Genomic DNA, 7235 nt, shown 5'->3' on the forward strand with positions numbered 1-7235 from the left:
CCCCCCACCGCCCCATTGCTGTGCCCCGCAGACGCCCGAGGAGGGGTGGAGGACGGGGGCGGAGGAGGGGCGGAGGCGGCGGGGACCGCTGGGGCGGGGGGGGGCCGCGGCCCGGAGCGGCCTGGAGGCCTGCGCGGGGGGGAGGGGGAGGGGGAGGCGCGTCGCGGCGCCGGAAGCCGCCTCCATTCCCGGCCGACTGCCCTCCGGCCCCGCCCCGCCCCGCCCCCGCCCCGGCCCCGCCCCCGGCCCCGCCCCGCGCCATATTTGGCGCTTCCTCCCCGGCGCTACGAGGCGCTTCCTCCCTGCCCGAGGCCCATACAAGGCGCTTCCTTCCCGGCACGTCTGGCCGGCGGCCCGCGGGCGGCTGTGGGCGGGAGCCGGCGGCCGGGGACCCGCTGCCAAGGAGGGGGCGGCCGGCGGCGCTGGGAACGCGCCTGGCTGAGGTAAATGCGGACCGGCAGGCCGGGAGCCCGCATGCAGGCAGCGGGCCGTGCTTCCTCCCCCGCAGGCCGAGGCCCCGTCGCCCCCGCCCGTGCGGCCGCACTTCTGCGCTCGGCAGGCGCACCGCGCTGAGAACCCTCCGCCGCTCCTACCCGCCGGGTCGGCCTGCCCGGCCCCCTCCCGCGGGGCTCCTCTTTGCTGTTGCAAACCGGTGTTTGCTGTTTGTCCTCTCGTCCCCCCGTGCTGTTTTTGCGCCTTTCTGCCTTTCCTGGAGCTGTCGGCCCCGCCTGGAATGCCCTTCCCACACCACTCTCATCCTTGACTTGGTTGGGGCCTGTGGCCACCTGGAAATCCTCCCCGCCCCCAGCTCCTAGGCGTGTGGTGCGAAATAACGCGGCACCTATCGTACGCCGTCTGTTTGCTGAGGCTATTTGAGCCAACTCCTTTTTGCGTTCCTGGTGCCTGGCTCCGTGAGAATGCTATCTGGGTGAGACGAAAAAGGGAAAGGACCCCATTTTAGACCCCAGTGCCGTGTCATCACGGACAGGGGCCTTGACTGTCGTTCTGGCCCCTAACACGCTGTGCTCCCTGTGGTGTGGAATTTTGTGAGCCCCAGAACTCTACACAAATACTGTGACTCTGCAGAGAAGGTTGGAGGGGTGGCGTGGGGGGAGCCAGAGCCGGGGGAGGTGACGTCTGGAGCAGTGCACACCGAGTGCCCCGCTGCCTGGAATGGCCTCCTTCGCTCAGCCTGACAACTCTGGTTTATCTACTGCAGGAACCGGCAAGTCCTAACAGGCCCTCCCTGCAGCACTTCCAGGGACTTAAACCTGGCCCAGCCATGTGGTTACCCTGATCTATCTGCCTGGAGATGAGCAAAGGTCAGAGAGAGGGACCAGACCTCAGCAGACCACACCACCAGCAACTCCCGAACCCCCACCCCCCAGCTCTTCCAGAAGTGCAACACCTCAGCATACAGGCTGTCTGCTGGACCAACCGGTGAGCCCCTGATTGTTCTGCCTCAGGTGAGGCAGGGAAAGAAAAGCTCAGAGGTTGAACTGAGTCACAGAATATGCCCAGGAAAGGGCTTCTAGTGCCAAGCAGCTTTGGCCTTGATTCCTCACAGGCTTCCAGTTTTTTGGTTATGCACGTGTGTATACAAGCACATGAGTGCAGGCACATGCACGCACGCGTACACACACGTGCCTGCACTCTCTCTCTCTTACCCTCTCCCTCTCTCTGTCTCTCTGTCTCTCTCTCTCTCTCTGAATAAGGCTAAACGATAATGAGCTTTGTTGGTCTCCCTGACTCCAGGTAGGCTGTGCCTGTGTACTGGATGCAGGCAGAAGAGATGATTTCCAAGGTCCAGGACTGAGGGTTTAGAGGTTAGATTTTGATGGAAAAAAAAACTGGGTTTCAGGGCCTGGGCTGCATACCCAGGGCCTAGATGCCTCTGGCCTTGTTTTCCCATGTAAGGCTGCAGGCCCCCAGCAGCCTCCTCTTCCGAGCTGTTGTCTAGGATTATGGGTAATGTAGTCCAGAGGCCAGCTTCTCTGTGGTACTGGTTCCTGCCCTCCCCTCATCTCCTTCCCCCCCTGCCAGCCACCACCCCCTTCTGCTCCAAGCTGAGGGCAGCGCAGGGTGAGAAGGCGGTGCTTGCTCCTTGCAGGGCTGGGAGATCCCCTGCTGGAAACCAGCAAGCTATTTATAGCTGAGCCTAGCCGTGGGGGAAGGCCTGAGAGAAGCCAGGGAGCTCCAGCAGCCGCCTCTCCAGCTACAGGATTTGCAGGAACCCCAGGCCTCTGCTGGGCAGGCCTTGTGTTCTATTCTGGGTGAAAAGGCGTGGAGCCTCAGAAAGCCCTATAAAAGCAGTAGGGGTCCTGGGTTGCTCCCTGCTTTGTCTGAGAGAGGTAGGTTACTACGGTGGCTCTAGGGCCTGGCTTTTCAGCCTTTCTAAGGTGAATATTTGGAATTTGAGAATTGATAAGCTGAGACTTTTTGCAGAAAAAGCCAGCGTGACATGCAATATGATGGTTGCCTGGTATTTTTATGCATTTTTGTTCTCATTGTTTTTCTCTGCTTGTTTTCTCAGCCAAGTTGTATTATCTTGAAGGGCAGGAACAGGGTCACCTGGGTGGCTCAGTGGTTTAGTGCCTGCCCTCGGCCCAGGGTGTGATCCTGGAATCCCACATCGGGCTCCCTGCGTGGAGCCTGCTTCTCCCTCTCTGTGTGTCTCTCATGAATAAATAAAATCTTAAAAAAAAAGAAAAAAGAAAAAAGGACAGGAACTAAACTCCCCCCCCCCGCCCCCCTTCATGCTGTAACAAGTGATCTTGCCAAAAGAAAAACCAAACCCTCCCTTACCAAAACTGGGTTGGGTGTGCTTTTTATTCCCCCGACCACCCAATCCTTCTCTGTGTCCTGTGTTCTCATCAAAGCATCGGAGTTTTACTTGACTAGGTCTCTCACTAGTTTGGTACTCCTTGTTGACATGGATGGTGTCTGTCTTGTTGACTATGATAGTCATAACATCATGAACAATTGTTGGATGAATGTGAATGAATGAAAATGAATCTATGATAGCCAGTACTGTTTGTGGAGTACTTAATACATGCTTTCACCAAGATCTTTGTTAAGTGGTAGAGCTGTGATAGGAACTGGTGTCTAACTTAGGAGTAGGGCTTAACCGTGGTAAGTGGCTGCCTTTATGCTGGCACCCAGTAGGTACATCTGGCTTCCAGACAGCTGATGGATGAGACTGTTAGATGAGGTGGGCAGGCATGGTTGAACTGGCCTTGCCCCATGACACAGCTAGTGCAGCCAGCCGGGAGAGCTGCCAAGGAATTCTTCTAAGAAACTTAGTGACAAAGACCTGCTCTGATCTGCCAGAAGGGAAGTCCTGAGGCAGCAGCCATGGGGGTTGGAGATAGCAGACAGGCTCTGGAGGCTGAGCAGTGGTGTTTGGGGGGCTCCTCAGATGTTACCAGGGACCTCTTGTTTCTGAATCCAGTAGATTTTTTTTTTTTTTTTTAGTCCTCATCTTCCTTCAGTAATTTTCAGCAGCATTTGACCTGTACATGATCATCTCTTCTTTTTTTTTTTTAATTTTTATTTATTTATGATAGTCACACACACAGAGAGAGAGAGAGAGGCAGAGACACAGGCAGAGGGAGAAGCAGGCTCCATGCACCGGGAGCCCGACGTGGGATTTGATCCTGGGTCTCCAGGATCAGGCCCTGGGCCAAAGGCAGGTGCTAAACCGCTGCGCCACCCAGGGATCCCTGATCATCTCTTCTTGAAGCCCTCTCTTTCATGGTTTATATGTCTTTTTTTTTTTTTAATTTTTATTTATTTATGATAGAGAGAGAGAGAGAGGCAGAGACACAGGCAGAGGGAGAAGCAGGCTCCATGCACCGGGAGCCCGACGTGGGATTCAATCCCGGGTCTCCAGGATCGCGCCCTGGGCCAAAGGCAGGTGCCAAACCGCTGCGCCACCCAGGGATCCCCATGGCTTATATGTCTTGATGAACAGTGTTCTACTTGGATGTTAAGTGTTTCAGGACTGAGCCCCACCCTCTCTTCTCAAATGTGAAACAAATTTCAAAAATCTAAATCGTTATCCTCCTGCCTAACACACCTGAATGGCTTTTCATAATATTCAGAATAAAATTTCAAGTTCTCAGCAAGGTGTTGAAGCTTAGCCTGTTCTCACTTGCTGGCTTTTCTTCTAGTTTCATCTTCTTTTGCACCTCTCCTTCATTCTCTGAGCTTCTTCCACACTGCTCTTCACCTACCTCCTCAATTGTACTCTCCCCACCTCCCAAGTTGTTGGGATGCTCCTCCTCCTCTTTGCCTAGTTAACACCTTTGTGCTCAATTCAAGTATTATTGTTTTTTTTTTTTCTTTTTCTTTTTTTTTTAATTTTTATTTATGATAGTCACATAGAGAGAGAGAGAGAGAGAGAGAGAGGCAGAGACATAGGCAGAGGGAGAAGCAGGCTCCATGCACCGGGAGCCCGACGTGGGATTCGATCCCGGGTCTCCAGGATCGCGCCCTGGGCCAAAGGCAGGCGCCAAACCGCTGCGCCACCCAGGGATCCCTATTATTGTTTTTATAAAAGCTTTCTCTGGGCTCTCTGGCCCGGTCAGAGTCCTGTGCAACAGTCTGTCAATGTGTGGTCCTCTCTCAGGTGTTCATCATAATAGGAATTTCACATTCATTGGAGTGATCCACTAGCCTGGGATGGCAATTGTGTATCTTTTGCTCCTGACTATAATTTAGGGTCTAGGACAATGTTTGGTTGTGGTAGACACTTATTTTATGTAACAAATGGAATAAACAGTTTATTTAACAAAATGCCCTGTGTTAAACTTGAAGAAAGTGAAAGAGAAGTTAAGTAAGGTTAAGTAAAATTATTTCCAAGCTCATGTAGTTAGTAAGTGCCAGAGTGAGACATAGTCATCTGGTTCCAGTCCCTGACCTGTGTTGTTTCCCTACCTGTTAAGTACTCTTTGGAAAATAAAGAGAAGGGGAAGAATGGGAAGAAAGGTAACTGAGAGACAAAGGGCTTCCTCCTGTCTCCATTAATGGAAATGCAGAGTTGGAGATTTAATAATGGAAGATTAGGGGCCCCTGGGTGACTCAGTCAGTTAAGTGTCCAACTCTTGATTTCAACTCTGGTCATAATTTCAGGGTTGTGAGATTGAGCCCTGTGTCAGGCTCAGTGCTGGGCATGGAGCCTGCTTAAGATTCTTTCTCTCCTTTCTTCACTGCTTTCTCTCTTAAGAAAAAAAGAAAGGTTAGGATGATACCTAACTTATGGTGAGCATGTATAATTATGGAGTTGTGGAATTGCTGTGTTGTACATCTGAAGCTAATGTAACATTGAGAGTCAACTGGTTTTCAGTTAAAATGAAACATTAGAATAAACAGGTCTGGGGAAAAAAAAAGTGAAAGATTACATTCTGCCAAAGAGCTACATGAATGGCTAATAAGCACATGAAAAGATGCTCAACATCATTAGTCAGTAGGAAAATGCAAATGAAAACCAGAATGACACAAGCAATGAACAATCCAAAAAAGAGATTAAGAAAACAATTCTATTTATAGTAGCATTCAAAAGAATAAAATACCTAGGAATAAACTTAACCAAGAAAGTGAAAGATTTGTACACAGTTGAAGGAAACTAAAGACCTAAATAAAGACATACCGTATTGTGGATTGGAAGACTTAATATCTTTAATATAGCAATACTACCCAAAATAACCTACAGATTCAGTGCAGTCTGTATCAAAGTTCTAGTGATCTTTTCTGCAGAAATGGAAAAATTGATCCACAAATTCATATGGAATTAAAAGGAGCCCTGCCAGTGCCTCAGTGTATTCACTAACCGGGAAGCTCTCTGAACCCCATAATTTAGGGCTTTTAATGGAAGCACCACTACGCAGACATTATTGGTTAAATCATTGGCCATTGGTAATTAACTTAACCTCCAGCCTTTCTCCCCTCTAAGTGGGGCTGAGTGTTCCAAGGCCTGATTAGGCCTTTCCGGCAACCTGGCTCCATCCGAAGCCACCAGTCATCTCATTAGCATATGAAATGTACTCTTATCACTGTGGAGATTCCAAGGGTTTTATTTTTATTTTTTTAAAGATTTATTTATTCATGAGAGACACAGAGAGAAGCAGAGAGAGAGAGAGGGAGGCATAGACACAGGCAGAGGGAGAAGCAGGCTCCTCTCAGGGAGCCCGATGTGGGACTCCATCCTGGGACTCCAGGATCATGCCCTGAGTCAAAGGCAGATGCTCAACGGCTGAGCCACCCAAGAGTCCCTATTCCAAGGGTTTTAGGAGCCTGTGCCAGGAGCTGGGGACAAAGAGCAAATATATATTTCTTAATGTATCACACTTCTCAACAATACAAAGAAACAAACATGCAACAACATGAATGTATCTGAAAAGTTCATCTAAAATGAAAGGAGCTAAATGAAAGAAGTGTGATCATGTAAAAGATTACATATTGTACTAGTCCAGGAATACAGAGTTTCTAGCAAAGGCAAACTAGGGAGACAGATCAGTGGTTGGCTAGGGCTGGGAGTGGGAGCAGGATTGACTGCAGAAGGGCACAAAAGGCCTCTTGCAGTGATGACACTGGATTGTGTGTTTTTTTTTTTTTTAAGATTTTATTTATTCATGAGACACACACACACACACACACACACAGAGGCAGAGACACAGGCAGAGGGAGAAGCAGGCTCCATGCAGGGAGCCCGACGTGGGACTCCATCCTGGGACTCTAGGATCATGTCCTGGGCTGAAGGCGGCGCTAAACCACGGAGCCGCCCGGGCTGCCCTGGATTGTGTTATTTATACAACTGTACAACTTTATTCCAAAGAATCACTGAACTATATTTACAGTGGGTAAGTTGTATGGTTTGCAAATTATACCTCAATAAAACTGCAAATAACAAAAATGATAGCAGGGTGAAGAAATCAGTGTCCTGAAATCTAAGTGGCATCCTGGTCTTTGGGTCAAGACAGGACCAACTCCTCTCCCTCTCCAACCTTCTCATCTATTTCTCTCTCCAGGCTGCCCACCCCTGCTTACCAGGCAGGTCAGGCACTCCCAGATGAAGTGGGAGCTATCCTGCCCATCCCTTCTCTGACACTCCTGTCATTCTTTGCTAACTGCCTTTGCTGCTAAAGAGCAGGGATAATTAGTGCCTGTTGTTCACCACTGTATCCTAGCATCTTGCACAGGCCCAGCACACAAGAAATGCCTGTAAATTTTGAATG

General features: G+C 50.2%; 1 long non-coding RNA gene across 1 annotated transcript; it reads left to right on the forward strand.

Moving 5' to 3' along the window:
* The first annotated feature begins 282 nt into the window (after positions 1-282).
* LOC140641415 (uncharacterized) lies at positions 283-4127 on the forward strand. Its single transcript, XR_012037919.1, has 3 exons — positions 283-443; positions 1220-1440; positions 3803-4127. It is a non-coding gene; the product is annotated as an uncharacterized lncRNA (long non-coding RNA).
* The last annotated feature ends 3108 nt before the right edge of the window (positions 4128-7235 follow it).

This window comes from Canis lupus, chromosome 10, assembly GCF_048164855.1.
Source record: "Canis lupus baileyi chromosome 10, mCanLup2.hap1, whole genome shotgun sequence".
NCBI classification, from domain to species: Eukaryota; Metazoa; Chordata; class Mammalia; order Carnivora; family Canidae; genus Canis; species Canis lupus.